Here is a 16,765-nt window from a genome sequence, read left to right on the forward strand (position 1 = left end):
GCCTAGCCAGTCTCCAGATCTCAACCCAACAGAAAACCTTTGGAGGGAGCTGAAAGTCCGTGTTGCCCAGCGACAGGCCCAAAACATCACTGCGCTATAGGAGATCTGCTTGGAGGAATGGGCCAACATACCACCAACAGTGTGTGCCAACCTTGTGAAGATTTACAGAAAATGTTTGACCACTGTCATTACCATCAAAGGATATATAACAAAATATTGAGATGAACTTTTGTTAATGACCAAATACTTACTTTCCACCAAAATTTGCTAAATGAATCTTGCCAAATCAGACAAGGTGATTCTCTGGATTTGTTTTCTCATTTTGACTCTCATAGTTGTGGTCTACCTATGATGTCAATAACAGGCCTCACACATCTTTTAAAGCGGGAGAACTTGCACAATTGGTGGCTGACTACATTTTTTTTTCCACTGTATTTGGTATCGCTGCGTCTGCAACGACCTGACCTATAAAACTGTCCCACTAGTTAACCCCTTTAGCGAACATAAAAAGCAAAGCAAAAAACAATGCTTTATCATCATACTGCCAAATAAAAAGTGGAATAAAATGCGATCAAAAAGACGGATATAAATATACATGGTACCGCTGAAAACGTCATCTTGTCCTGCAATAAATAAGCTGCTATACAGCTCCATCCGCTGGAAAATAAAAAAGTTATAGCTCTCAGAATAAAACAATGTAGAAATAATCATTTTTTCCTTAAAATAATTTATATTGTGTAAAAGCGGCAAAACATAAAAAAAGATAAAAATTAGGTATTGCAGTAATCGTACTGACCCGAATAATAAAACTGCGTTATCAATTTTACCACACACAGAACAGAATAAATTCCCCCAAAAGAAATTCCTAAATTGCTGTTTTTTGTTCATTCTGCCTCCCCAAAATCGGAATAGAATAGCGATCAAAAATTGTACTGTGCCCAAGAATGGTACCAATAAAAACATCAACTCGTCCCACGAAAAACAAGCCCTCACATGACTCTGTGGGCCAAAATATGAAAAAATTATAGTTCTCAAAATGTGGTGATGCAAAAACTATTTTTTGCAATAAAAAGCGTCTTTTAGTGTGTCAGCAGCCAAACATAAAATCCCAATATAAATCTGGTATCGCCATAATTGCACTGACCCAAAGAATAAAGTCGCCTAATAACGTATACCACACCAGGAACAGCATAAAAAATAAATAAAACCTATTCTTCACATGCTGTTGATTTTTTGATTCTGCCTCCCAAGGATCGCAGTAAGGCTCGGTGCACATTTATCCTGCGCTCTGAGCTGAGCGCATACACCAGGGTTTCCGTTTAAATCTCTAAAATACGTGATTCAGATGGAACCTCCGGTGGAAGATTCCCTATAATGAGACAGATGGAGGCACTATGGACGCTGCCTGAACTGTGATTCAGTGTTGTCCGTCTTTTTAGGATTGCATAAAAGTGCTGTCGGCCACGGTTTTGTACACTTCTGAAAAGAAGGACATCACAGAACATAGGCCAGACAGAGTCCAGAGTACAACCCCTGGCAAAAATTATGGGATTACTGGCCTTGGAGGATGGTCATTCAGTTGTTCAATTTTGTAGAAAAAAAAGCAGATCACAGACATGACACAAAACTTAAGTAAATTGAAATGGCAACTTTCTGGCTTTAACCCCTTTACCCCGAAGCCTGTTTTCAACTTCCTGACCAGGCCATTTTTTTCAATTCTGACCACTGTCAATTTATGAGGTCATAACTCTGAAACGCTTCAACGGATCCTGGAGATTCTGAGATTGTTTTCTCGTGACATATTGTATTTTATGATAGAGGTAAAATTTCTTCAATTTGACTTGCGTTTATTTGTGAAAAAACGGAAATTTGGCGAAAATTATGAAAATTTTGCAATTTTTAAACTTTTAGTTTTTATGCCCTTAAATTAGAGAGTCACATCATACAAAATAGTTAATAAATAACATTACCCACATGTCTGCTTTACATTAGCACAATTTTGGAAACATAATTTTTTTGTTAGGAAGTTATAAGGGTTAATAGTTGACCAGCGATTTCTGATTTTTACAACAAAATTTGCAAAACCATTTTTTTTAGGGACCACCTCACAATTGAAGTCACTTTGAGGGGTCTATGTGACAGAAAATGCCCAAAAGTGACACCATTCTAAAAACTGCTCCCCTCAAGGTACTCAAAACCACATTCAAGAAGTTTATTAACCCTTCAGGTGCTTCACAGTAATTTTTTGGAATGTTTTAAAAAAAATTGAACATTTATCTTTTTTTCACAAAATTTTTAGTTCAGATCCAATTTGTTTCATTTTCCCAAGGGTAACAGGAGAAATTGGACCACAAAAGTCATTGTACAATTTGTCCTGAGTACGCCAATACCCCATATGTGGGGGTAAACCACTGTTTGGGCACATGGCAGAGCTCGGAAGGGAAGGAGCGCCATTTGACTTTTCAATACAAAATTTGCTGGAATTGAGATTGGACACCATGTCGCGTTTGGAGAGCCCCTGATGTGCCTAAACAGTGGAAACCCCCCACAAGTTACACCATTTTGGAAAGTAGACCCCCTAAGGAACTAATCTAGATGTGTGGTGAGTAGTGTTGAGCATTCCGATACCGCAAGTATCGGGTATCGGGTATTCCGATACCGAGTTCCGATACTTTCAGTATATCGGATACCGGAATCGGAAGTTCCCATAATTCAAAGAGCCAGAATTCAGCCATTGAGGAATGATTAGAAGTGTGGGCACATCCTGTTCTGCATGTTAGGCATGTAACTACTGGCATGGCTGTGATTGGCTGCTGCAATGATGTCATGATGCACTATAAAAGTCGCCGCCGCCATTTTGGGTGCACTCTGCTGTGAATTCAGTTAGGGACAGGACGCTGCTGTTCTGACTGAGGGATAGTTTTGAGATAGCGATTTGCTTCATTGTGCTTTACCCAGGCTAATTTAGCAACCGCTGTGTGAGAACCTTGTTTTTGCCTTGCAGCGCTGTTCACGGCTGTCTGCAAGGTCTATGTGTGAGTGCAGCTCACTCTGTAGTCTGGTCTGCAGCCACAGCTGGTTGTAGTCAGCTCAGAGTGCGTCACTGCCTCATACTGTTCCATTGTCCTTTTTTCAATTAGTGCAGCCTGCTGCACATTTTTTCAAATGTATCCTATTAGTGGCTTTCCATCCGTATACTGCTAGATTGTGGAAAAACACTATATAGGATTACATAGAGGAGCTTTTTTTGGCCTTGCAGCGCTGTTCACGGCTGTCTGCACAGTCTCTGTGTCTCTGTATGCCTTTAATGTCTCTTCCACCTCCCCCAATACATCCTACATTATTCTTAGTTGTTTTCCTTCATGTAGAATTAACCTACAAGGAAAGAAAGGGTTTATTTTAATTTCGATATTTTTGTCCCATTGACTTGCATTGGTATCGGGTATCGGCGATATCCGATATTTTTTGAATATCGGCCGATCCAATCTGATACCGATACTTCTGGATATCAGAAGGTATCGCTCAACACTAATGGAGAGCACTTTGAACCCCCAAGTGCTTCACAGAAGTTTATAATGTAGAGCCGTAAAAAAAATCATATTTTTTTCACAAAAATGATTTTTCGCCCCAATTTTTTTATTTTCCCAAGGGTAACAGGATAAATTGGACCACAAAAGGTGTTGTGCAATTTGTCCTGAGTACGCTGATACCCCATATATGGGGGTAAACCACTGTTTGGGCACATGGCAGAGCTCGGAAGGGAAGGAGTGCCATTTGACTTTTCAATGCAAAATTGGCTGGAATTGAGATTGAAACCCATATCGCGTTTGGAGAGCCCCTGATGTGCCTAAACAGTGGAAAACCCCGACAAGTGACCCCATTTTGGAAAGAAGACCCCCTAAGGAACATATCTACATGTGTGGTGAGAACTTTGAACCCCCAATTGTTTTACTAAAGTTTAGAATGTAGAGCCGTGAAAATTAAAAAATCATTTTTTTCCACAAAATGATCTTTTAGCCCACAATTTTTTATTTTCCCAAGGGTAACAGGAGAAATTGGACCGCAAAAGTTGTTGCCCAATTTGTTCTGAGTACACTGATACCCCATATGTAGGGGGAACCACTGTTTGGGCGCACGGCAGAGCTCGGAAGGGAAGGAGCGCCGTTTTACTTTTTCAACGCAGAATTGGCTGGAATTGAGATCGGACGCCATGTCGCGTTTGGAGAGCCCCTGATGTGCCTAAACAGTGTAAACCCCCAATTCTAACTGAAACCATAACCCAAAACACCCCTAACCCTAATCCCAACCATAACACTAACCACACCCCTATCCCAATCGTAAATGTAATCCAAACCCTAACTTTAGCACCAACCCTAACCGTAACTTTAGCCCCAACCCTAACCCTAACTTTAGCCCCAACCCTAACTTTAGCCCCAACCCTAATCCTAACTTTAGCCCCAACCCTAACCCTAACTTTAGCCCCAACCCTAACTTCACCCCCAACCCTAACCCTAACTTTAGCCCCAGCCCTAACCCTAATGGGAAAATGGAAATTTTAATTTTTTTATTATTTTTCCCTAACTAAGGGGGTGATGAAGGGGAGTTTGATTTACTTTTATAGCATTTTGTTGGCAGATTTTTATGAATGGCAGCTTTCACACACTAAAAGACACTTTTTATTGCAAAAAATAAATAGTTTTTGCATCACCACATTTTGAGAGCTATAATTTATCCATATTTTGGCCTACAGAGTCATGTGAGGTCTTGTTTTTTGCGGAATGAGTTGACGTTTTTATTGTTACCATTTTCAGGCACATGACATTTTTTGATCGCTTTTTATTCCGATTTTTGAGAGGCAGAATGAACAAAAACCAGCAATTTCTGAATTTCTTTTAGGGGGGGCGTTAATACCGTTCCGTGTGTGGTAAAATTGATAAAGCAGCTTTATTTTTCGGGTCAGTACGATTACAGCGATACCTCAGTTATATCTTTTTTTATGTTTTGGCGCTTTTACACAATAAAAACTATTTTATATAAAAAATAATTGTTTTTGCATCGCTTTATTCTGAGAGCTATAACTTTTTTAATTTTTCTGCTGATGATGCATGGTGGCTTTTTTTTTGCGGGACAAGATGATGATTTCAGCGGTACCATGGTTATTTATATCCGTCGTTTTGATCACATTTTATTTCACTTTTTGTTCGGCAGTATGATGATAAAGCATTGTTTTTTGCCTCGGTTTTTTTTGCGGTGTTCACTGAAGGGGTTAACTAGTGGGATTGTTTTATAGAGCGCGTTGTTACGGACGCGGCAATACCAAATATGTGTACTTTTATTGTTTTTTTTTCACTTTATAACATTGTCCCAGGGTGGGACATCACTGTATTTCATCAGATCGCTGATCTGACACTTTGCATAGTACTGTGTCAGATCAGCGATCTGACAGGCAGTGCAGGAAGCTTTCCGGTGCCTGCTCTGAGCAGGCGCCGGCAAACCACCTCAGTGAAGGACCCGGAAGGAGCCCCGGGGCCATTTTGGATCCGGGACTCCTTCCAGAACACCGGAACAACACGATCGCATTGCGTTGTTCCAGTGGGAGAGCGCAGGGAGCCCCCGTCCCTGCGCGGTGCCCCTCTATGTCGCTGTCACTACTGACAGCGGCATTAGAAAGGTCAAATGCCCACGATCGGCGCTAGCGCCGATCGTGGGCATTGCTGCGGGGTGTCAGCTGTCACATACAGCTGACACCCGCACGCGATCGCCGCCGAGCTCACTGTGAGACCGCGCAATCGTGCCGCCATACTAGTACTGCTGTTTGCGGGAACTCAGTTCCCGCAGAGCAGTACTAGTACGGCGCATGTCGGGAAGGGGTTAAGAAACACTAAAAGAAATCAAGAACAAAAAATGTGGTAGTCAGTAATGGGTACTTTATTTTAGCCAAACATAGAGAAAAATTATGGAGTCACTCAATTCTGAGGAAAAAATTATGAAATCATGAAAAATAAACAAACAAAATCACACTCCAATACATCACTAGTATTTTGTTGCACCACCTCTGGCTTTTATAACAGCTTGCAGTCTCTGAGGCATGGACTTAATGAGTGCCAAACATTACTCTTCATCAATCTGGCTCCAACTTTCTCTGATTGCTGTTGCCAGATCAGCTTTGCAGGTTGGAGCCTTGTCATGGACTATTTCCTTCAACTTCCACCAAAGATTTTCAACTGGATTGAGATCCCGACTATTTGCAGGCCATGACATTGACCTTATGGTCTTTTTTCAAGGAATGTTTTCACAGTTTTTTCTCTATGGCAGGATGCATTATCATCTTGAAAAATGATTTCATCATCCCCAAACATCCTTTCAATTGATGGGATTAGAAAAGTGTCCAAAATATCAACATAAACTTGTGCATTTATTGAAGATGTAATGACAGCCATCTCCCCAGTGCCTTTACCTGACATGCAGCTTCACATCATCAATGACTGTGGAAATTTGCATGTTCTCTTCAGGCAGTCATCTTTCTAAATCTCATTGGAACAGCACCAAAAAAAAGTCCCAGCATTATCACCTTGCCCAATGCAGATTCGCGATTCATCACTGATTATTACTTTCATACAGTCATCCACAGTCCACGATTGCTTTTCCTTAGTCCATTGTAACCTTGTTTTTTTCTGTTTAGGTGTTAATGATGGCTTTCTTTTAGCTTTTCTGTATGTAAATCCCATTTCCTTTAGGCGGTTTATTACAGTTCGGTCACAGACGTTGACTCCAGTTTCCAACCATTCGTTCCTCATTTGTTTTGTTGTGCATTTCCTGTTTTGGAGACATATTGCTTTAACTTTCCAGTCTTGATGCTTTGATGTCTTCCTTGGTCTACCAGTATGTTTGCCTTTAACAACCTTCCCATGTTGTTTGTATTTGGTCCAGATTTTAGACACAGCTGACTGTGAACAGCCAACATATTTTGCAACATTGCGTGATAATTTACCCTATTTTAAGAGTTTGATAATCCTCTCCTTTTTTTCAATTTACAGCTCTCGTGTTGGAGCCATGATTCATGTCAGTCCACTTGGTGCAACAGCTCTCCAAGGTGTGATCACTCTTTTTTAGATGCAGACTAACAAGCAGAACTAATTTGATGCAGGTGTTAGTTTTGGTTATGAAAATTTACAGGGTGATTCCATAATTTTTTCCTCAGGATTGAGTGACTCCATAATTTTTACCCTATGCTTGGTTAAAAAAAGTAACCATTACTGACTACCACATTTTTTGTTCTTGATTTCTTTTAGTGTTTCTTAAAGCCAGAAAGTTACCATTTGAAATGACTTTAGTTTTGTTCCATGTCTGTGATCTGCTTTTTTTCAACAAAATTAAACAACTGAATGAACATTTTCCAAGGACGGTGATTCCATAATTTTTGCCAGGGGTTGTAACTCTGCTGCCTCATTATAGCGAATGGATCCCTCGGGGTTTCATATGAATCACGTCACTCAGAGATTTAGATGGAAACCCCAAAGTAAGTGCTCAGCGTAGAGTGCCGGAGAAATGTGATCCCAAACGTTATGTCAAATTCTCCCAATAAAAGCTTCAACTCAATCCACAGAAAAAAGCAATCCCTCACTCAGGTCTGTCATCTGTTAATGAAAATATAGGGGGCTTTCATGTTACTGGTAGCACAAAGGCTCTGGAAGAGCGAAATGGCTCCTCACCCGCCAAAAGAAATTCAGCAAATTCTCCGCTATCAAATCCAAGTGGCCCCATCTTTCTGAGCAACACAGTGTACCTAAACCATATATTGTGTCCAAGTTTGGCATTTCTGAAGTGGTGAGAGCCCACCTAACTTACGAGGTGCATGCCTCGAGAAACACGGGCTGGGCATAATGTACTGATCACTGCAGCACCCTGGTCACTACAACGGCAGTTTGCAATTTCACTTGGCAATATTCATTACTCCTTGTTTCTGGAAAATACCCATGGAGTCAAAATCGTCACTATACGTGTAGATAAATTCCCTAAGGGGTATAGTTTCCAAAATAGGGTTACTTGAGGGGGGATTCTGCTCTTCTAGGAATTAGGGGCTCTGTATATAGAGTCTGCCAGCTATTCTAGTAATATCTGGGCTCCAGGAGTCAAATAGCGATCTGTTTCTCCCGAGTCTCTCCAAATGACTAAAGTAGTACTGTACAGCCACATATGGGGTATTGCCACATTCAGTATAAGTTGTGGGACACATTTTAAGGCCATTTTTACCCACTTGTGTGAAAATGTAAAATCTGGGGCTAAAACTAAATTTTGTTGGTAAAAATGTAGATATTTTTTCTTCACTGCCCAATGGTATACAATTTTGTGACACACCCGTAGTGTCAATATGATCACTGCACCCCTAGATAAATTCATTTATAGGTGTAGTTTGTTAAATGGGGTCACTTATGGGGGAGTTTTCTGTCACCTTATAGGCTCTCCAAGTGGATCATTGCACCAGCAAACCATAATAGTAAAATCCTTGCCTTCTGAGCTTTGCCCTGTGCTTGAAAAATATTTCCCGAATCCAGATTACATATAGGGTATTGGCGCACTCAGTTTGCTTGGTGCCCTTCGAAATATTAAAAACTTGGGGCTAAAACAACATTTTAGTGGTAAAAATGTAATTTATTCTTTCTTCACCGCTCAGTGGTATAAAATTCTGTGAGGCACATGTGTCAATATGATCACTGCACCACTAGATGAATTCATTGATGAGCGTAGTTTGTAAAATGAGTTCACATATAGAGGGTTTCTGTTGTTTTGGCACCTCAGGGGCTCTGCCAATGTGACATAGCACCCTCAATCCATTCCAACAAAATCTGAACTCCAATATGGCGCCTCTTTCCTTCTGAGCTTTGCACTGTGCCACAAAAGTAGCATTTCCTCACATATGGGGTATTGGCGCACTCAAGAGAAATTGCAAAACAAATTGTTTGGTGCAATTTTTCCTGTTACCCTTACAAAAATTCAAAACTTGGGGCCAAAATAACATTTTTGTGGGAAAATGTGATTTTTTTTTATGTTCACGGCTCAACGTTATAAACTTCTGTGAAGCACCTGGGAGTTCAAGGTGCTCACCATGTATCTAAATACACTACTCAAAAAAATAAAGGGAACACTAAAATACCACATCCTAGATATCACTGAATGAAATATTTCAGTTGCAAATCTTTATTCATTACATAGTGGAATGTGTTGAGAACAATAAAACATAAAAATGATCAATTTATATAAAAATGAATATCCCATGGAGGTCTGGATTTGGAATGATAATCAAAATCAAAGTGGAAAATCTAATTACAGGCTGATTCAACTTCCGTGGAAATGCCTCAAGACAAGGAAATTATGTTCAGTCGTGTGTGTGTTGCATCCATGTGCCTGTATGACCTCCCTACAATGCCTGGGCATGCTACTGATGAGGAGGTGGATGGTCTCCTGAGGGATCTCCTCCCAGACCTGGACTAAAGCATCCGCCAACTCCTGGACAGTCTGTGGTGCAATGTGACGTTGGTGGATGGTGCAAGACATGATGTCCCAGATGTGTTCAATCAGATTCAGGTCTGGGGAACGGGACGGGCCAGTCCACAGCTTCAATGCCTTCTTCTTGCAGGAACTGTTGACACACTTCAGCCACATGAGGTCTGGCATTTTCCTGCATTAGGAGGAACCCAGGGCCAACCGCAACAGCATATGGTCTCACAAGGGGTGTGAGGATCTCATCTCGGTACCTAATGGCAGTCAGGCTACTTCTGGCAAGCACATGGAGGGCTGTGCAGCCCTCCAAAGAAATGCCACCCCACACCATTACTGACCCACTGCCAAACCGGTCATTCTGAAGGCATGCAGGCAGCAGATCGCTCTCCACAGCTTCTCCAGACTCTGTCACGTCTGTCACATGTGCTCAGTGTGAACCTGCTTTCATATGTCAAAAGCACAGGGTGCCAGTGGCGAATTTGCCAATCCTGGTGTTCTGTGGCAAATGCCAAGCATCCTGCCCGGTGTTGGGCTGTGAGCACAGCCCCCATCTGTGGACGTCAGGCACTCAAACGATCCTCATGGCACATTTGTGGCCTGCTGGAGGTAATTTTGCATTGCTCTGGCAGTGCTCCTCCTTTTCCTCCTTGCACAAAGGCTGAGGTAGCGGTCCTGCTGCTGGGTGGTTGCCTTCCTACAGCCCCCTCCACGTCTCCTGGTAGCGCCTCTAGCCTCTGGACACTATGCTGACAGACACAGCAAACCTTCTTGCCACAGCTCGCAATGATGTGCCATTGTGGATGAGCTGCACTACCTGAGCCACTTGTGTTGGTTGTAGAGTCCATCTCATGCTACCACGAATATGAAAGCACAACCAACATTCAAAAGTGACCAAAACATCAGCATTGGTACTGAGATGTGGTCTGTGGTCCCCACCTGCAGAACCACTCCTTCTTTGAGTGTGTCTTGATAATTGCCAATATTTTCCATCTGTTGTCTATTCCATTTGCACAACAGCATGTGAAATTGATTGTCAAACAGTGCTGCTTCCTAAGTAGAGAGTTTGATTTCACAGAAGTTTGATTTACTTGGAGTTATATTCTGTTGTTTAAGTGTTCCCTTTATTTTTTTGAGCAGTGCACATTCCTCGAGGGGTCTAGTTTCCAAAATGTAATTTGTGGAGGATTTTCACTATTTAGGCACATCAGAGGCTCTCCAAATGCAACATGACGTCTGCCAATTGTTCCAGCAAATTAAGTCAAAAAGTCAAATAGCGCTCCTTCCCTTCCCAGCTCTGCTGTGTGCCCAAGCAGTGGTTTTCTCCCTCATATGGGGTATCGGCGTTCTCAGGAGAAATTGCACAGCAAATTGTATGGTGCAATTTCTCCTGTTAACCTTATGAAAATGCAATATTTTGTTCTGAAAACATGTGGGGAATTCTTTTTTTTTATGTTTACGGCTCAACATTATAAACCTCTGTGAAGCACCTGAGGGTTCAATATGCTCACCACACACCTAGATCAGTTTCTTGAGGGGTCTAGTTTCCAAAATGGTATCACTTGTTTTGGATTTTCACTGTTTAGGCACATCAGAAACTCTCCAACTGCAATATGGCGTCCGCCATGTTACAGCAAATGGTGCACTCAAAAAGTCAAATGGCGCTCCTTCCCTTCCGAGCTCTGCCGTGCGCCTAAACAGTGGTTTTATCCCTCATATTGGGTATCGACATGCTCAGGAGAAAGTACACAACAATTTTTTTTCCTGTTACCCTTGTCAAAATAAAGAAAATTGGATCTGAACTAACTTTTTTGTAAAAATTTAAATGTTCTTTTTTTTCCACATTCCCAAAATTCCTGTGACGCACCTGAAGAGTTAATAAACTTCTTGAATGTGGTTTTGAGGGGTGCAGTTTTTAGAATGGTGTCACTTTTGGGTATATTTTATCATATAGACCCCTCAAAGGGACATCAAATGTGATGTGGTCCCTAAAAAAATGGTTTTGTAAATTTTGTTGTAAATCGCTGGTCAAATTATAACCCTTATAACTTCCTAACAAAAAAAAATTTGGGTTCCAAAATTGTGCTGATGTAAGGAAGACATGTTGGAAATGTTACTTAATAAGTATTTTGTTTGACATGTCTCTGTGATTTAAGGGCATGAAAATTAAAATTTGGAAAATTGTGAACATTTTCAAAATTTTCGCCAAATTTCCAAATTTTTTTTTTTCACAAATAAAAGGAAGTCTTTTCAAATATATTTTACTACTATAATGAAGTACAATATGTCATGAAAATACACTCTCAGAATCACCAGAATCCATTGAAGCGTTCTAGATTTATTACCTCATAAAATGACAGTGGTCAGAATTGTAAAAATTGGCCTGGTCATTAACCAACCTGTGGGGGTAAATGGGTTAAAATGGTGGCTCAGTGGTTAGCACTTTTACTCTGCAGCGCTGAGGTCCTGTGTTCAAATCCCACCAAGGACAATATCAGCAAGGAGTTTGTATGTTCTCCCCGTGTTTGTGTAGGTTTCCTCCCGATTCTTTGGTTACCTCCCACACTTTAAAGACATTCTGATAGGGTATTTAGATTGTGAGCCCCATTGGGGACAGTGATTATAATGCCTATAAAGCTCTGTGGGATATGATGGCGCTATATAAGGAATGCATAATAAATAAATGGAAAAGGAATGGTAACGGTAGCGGTCTATTTCCAATGCCCATATTTCCAATTATTATTATCATTGTTTATTTATATAGCACCATTGATTCCATGGTGCTGTACATGAGAATGGGTTACATACACGTTACAGATATACATACACCTACAGTAAACAAACTAACAATGACAGACTGATACAGAGGGGCGAGGACCCTGCCCTTGCGGGCTTACATTCTACAGGATTATGGGGAAGGAGACAATAGGTTGAGGGTTGCAGGAGCTCTGGTGTTGGTGGGGCAGTATCTCCGGTAGTGATGAAGAGGCAGCGGGGTCAGTGCAGGCTATAGGCTTTCCTGAAGAGATTGGTTTTCAGGTTCCATCTGAAGAATCCGAATGTGGTTGATAGTCGGACGTGTTGGGGCAGAGAATTCCAGAGGATGGGGGATTTTCTGCATAAGTCTTGGAGGCGGTTGGATGAGGAGCGAATAAGTGTGGAGGAGAGAAGGAGGTTTTGGGAGGACCGGTGATTACATGAGGGACGATATCGGGAGATTAGTTCAGAGATATATGGAGGAGACAGGTTATGGATGGCTTTGTAATAATCTTTATAAAGCAGCGCTTTACAGTTTGCACACATTATCATCACTGTCCACGATGGGGCTCACAATCTAAATTCTCTATCAGTATGTCTTTGGAATGTGGGAGCAAACCTGAGTGCCCGGAGGAAACCCATGCAAACACTGGGAGAACATACAAACTCTTTGCAGATGTCCAAGGTGGGATTAGAACCCAGGACCCCAGTAGGTCAGTGTTAGTAATTTGAACTGGATACGCTGAGGGAATGGGAGCCAGTGAAGAGATATGCAGATGGGGGAAGCGGAGGAGTAGCGAGGAGAGACAGTCGAATTAGTCGGGCAGCAGAGTTAAGGATGGACTGGAGAGGTGCAAGGGTGTTAGCAGGGAGGCCGCAGAAAAGGATGTTGCAGTAGTCAAGGTGGGAGATGATGAGAGCATGCACAAGCATTTTAGTAGATTGACGGTTGAGGAAAGCACGGATTCTGGAGATATTTTTGAGCTGGAGGCGACAGGAGGTGGACAGAGCTTGGATGTGCGGTTTGAAGGACAGGGCAGAGTCAAAGGTTACTCCGAGGCAGCAGACTTCCGGTACGGGGGAAAGCAATCCAATGCTATATATCTTTTCAACATACTTGTATTTTAGGGCAGATCCACAATCCATGCAATAAATCCAAATCACTAAGTTCACATTTTGGGCAGTGTTATATGGTCTCTCATTGTTCCAGATACTGATACATTGGATGCCAATATTGCTCTATGCATGATTTTATCTTGAGTGTCTCTTCAGACCTCACTCAATGTTTTTTAGTAGTTCATGCCAACCTGCCAATATGTTTCCCCAACTTCATCCTCCCCTATTTGTCTAGCCCATGATCTAAATATTTGCTCTGTATCTATTTTTCCAGTAGCATCTCTCAGACCTCTATATAGTGTGGATATATTGTGTGTGCCTGCTCCGTCAAACAATAAATTATCTATTGCCTTTATTCTCGTTTCTTCCCTCACTTTTATCAAGTGTATCATAATTATTCCTTTAACTTGTCCACATTGTAGGAATTGTTGCTTACTTAGCTTGAATTTTAAAATAATCTCTTCACTAGTCAATCACCTATTTTCTTAATGTAACAAATTAGCTACTTTATGAATCCTCTTCCATTTCCATTCCTGAAATAGTACATTCTCTCCTAATAGTCCTAACGCTGGGTTATCCTATAAGGGTAAATCTTTCGAAATTTTCCATGACAGTTTTAGTTTATTCAATGTGGCTATCGTGTAATGTTTAATTTTGTTAGGCATTAGGCTTTGTGGCGTGTGTAATAGGGTGACTATGTTCCATGGACAAGCAAATACTTTTTCCAGAGTCATGTCAGAAAACATATTAGTGTCCTTAAACCAATCTATTATGTGACACGAAACATAAGCCAGATTATATCCTCTTACGTCTGGTAAACTAGCCCCTCCTATCTCTTTCGATAACATAAGCGTATTCAGTTTTATACAGGGTCTTTAACTTCTCCAAATATATTTATTTTCCCCACATCTTTGGGTTTTAGGAGAACAGGGATGGTCTAAAGTTGTTACATGATCTTTTAAATACTTATCATTTGTAAAAGGTTAATCCTACCTAACATATTCAAGGGAAAATTTTGCCATCTATTTAGTTCCTGCTGGATTTTAGAAATGATTGGGGGAAAATTGAAATTGTGAATTGCCTCCGGCCTTCTGCCAAGCTTAATATATAAATAAGTTATGTATGTTTTGGTTATCGGTGCTCCCCAAATTTCTAACCGAACTCTCTCTGTTAAGAGGAAAATTTTGCATTTGCTTTTATTTAGTGTGAAGCCCGAAAATGTACAAAAGGTCTCTATAAGATCTAATATCTCTTTTAAATTCCTTTCTACATCCGCATATAGAGTATAATATCATCGGCAAAGTATGAGGCCCTGATCGTTATGTTACCTATTGCTATCCTTTCAAAAACTTTATGTTGTTCTATGTACTGTGCCAAAGGTTCCAAAGCTAGGATAAATATAAGCAGTGACAGAGGGCACCCCTGCCATGTTCCCTTTTCATGTGGAAAATTTGCCGAGAGATGCCCAGGAGTTTGAAGTCTGGCCGAGGGGTTAGTATATATTACTTTTATTACATTTTTAAAATTACCAGACCGACTTTGTCCAATACCCAATTCCATTTCATCTTATCAAATGCTTTCTCTGCACCTAATGTAACCAGAGCTGGCCTACGCCCTCTGTTCTCTCCCTTATTTATTGCATCTATAGTTAACAGTGTGCGTCTTACATTCGTGACTTCAATTCTACCTTTCACAGCCAACCTGTGCTGGTGTTACTAGAGTTGAGAGTATCTCTGCTAACCTGTTTGCCATAAGCGTGGACATCACGTTGATTTCCTGATTTATGAGGGAAATAGGTGTATAGGATGCTGGGTCTTCAGCACATTTCTTCTCTTTTAGTATCAGACTGATATGAGCTAGATTCGTTCCTGCCAGTAAGCCCCCACCTTGCAGTATTTCATTATACCATTCAGTCAGAGTAGGAACTATTTGTTGGGTCATTGTTTGCATCAAATTGCAGCAGAATTGAACTTATACCCTTAGGATTATCAATCAATACTCCATCCTTATTTTTAATTTTTAAGATATTTCTCTGTCCCTTTCTACCCTTTGCTAAATTTGCTAGCAACCTTCCTGCTTTGTCTCCATATCTTCTCAATTTCCATTTGTGTCTTCCTAAATAATTCTCTTTTTTCAGCCCTTTCATTGAAATATATTTAGGCTTCTTTCCAGTCTTCGCTAACCTTTTCGTTTTTGTTGTAAAAATCTACATATTTTTCCCTTATCTCTTTACTAAATTCCTCATATTTCACTTATTTTTTTTCTTTAAGGTATGTACATAAACTATTAGTTTTCCTCTTAAAACAATCTTTCCTGCTTCCCAATACGTTGTGGTCATCAGCCACATTATAAGAATATTCAGAAAAGAAAGTGAGTATGCACCACTATAAATAATTAACCATATCTAAGGGGGGTGCAACTAATGCGCCAAAACATAGAATGCATAAAAGAAGAAAAGAAGCGCAAATAAAGTGCACACACAGCCCATATAAAGTGAACCAGGCTTTATTAAGACAATAAAGTGCTTAAAGTCATAAAAACATTTAAAAAGCATGTAAAGACATACTCAAAAAGAAAGCACCCCTTATATATGAGGGTGTGCATAAACCAGACTCAAAGGGAATAAATGTCCCCTAGAAGGAATTCCAGTGAGTGTTAGCCGTCCAGAAATAGGTGTACAGATAAGAACACTACCAAGGTCTCAAATGTAAAAAATCCTCAAACATGGATAACGATTATTCCGTATATAATAAACAGTATAACCACAAAGTAGTATATTTTGTCAAATAACTATACAGAAAAAATAAAAAATAAATCAATATAAGAATAAACCAAAGTAAATCAGTATTCTAGGGCACAAATGTATATCCCACATCGAGCCCATGGTAGGTGCTGGTAGACAGTAATTAAATACAAAAACAAATACACAGATAATAATAATACTTGCCACTCACTGGAATCCAATAGTCCGCTCACTCCCAACGCGTATCGCTACACCAGGTAGCTTCGTCAGGGGAAGTAATAAGAATGATAAGAATATTCCTCCCACCATTCCTGCAATACCCATTAAATTGCTGGTGTCCAAGGAGAAACATTGGAAATATCCATATGTGATCTATTTCCTTAGGATATTGTTTATTCTTTAGAAACTTTAAAGATAGTCTGAGATCACCATTTCCTCAATTCTCGCCTCTCTACTCACCAACAAATAGTCAATTCTGGACCAAGCTGGATGAGAGAAGTGTGTGAATTCTCGCTCATTAAGCAATTCCACTCTCCAAACAAATCTACATCTTCTATTAACTCCCCCAACAAAGTTGTTTTCCCACTAAAGTTTTCTTTTATCCCTTTCATTTTCAGTCTATCTTCTTCTACAAAATGTGTATAGTTGAAA

At 40.4% G+C, this 16,765-nt stretch overlaps 2 long non-coding RNA genes across 2 annotated transcripts in view; one reads left to right on the top strand and one right to left on the bottom strand.

Moving 5' to 3' along the window:
• Window positions 1–16,765, top strand: part of LOC143816454 (uncharacterized) — a 102,039-nt gene that overhangs the window by 68,488 nt on the left and 16,786 nt on the right. The window lies entirely within an intron of this gene.
• The window catches only part of LOC143816453 (uncharacterized), a 72,186-nt gene that overhangs the window by 55,032 nt on the left and 389 nt on the right, over window positions 1–16,765 (bottom strand). The gene's annotated exons all lie outside the window — the stretch shown is intronic.

The sequence above is a fragment of the Ranitomeya variabilis genome, chromosome 3 (assembly GCF_051348905.1).
Source record: "Ranitomeya variabilis isolate aRanVar5 chromosome 3, aRanVar5.hap1, whole genome shotgun sequence".
Classification (NCBI taxonomy): Eukaryota; Metazoa; Chordata; class Amphibia; order Anura; family Dendrobatidae; genus Ranitomeya; species Ranitomeya variabilis.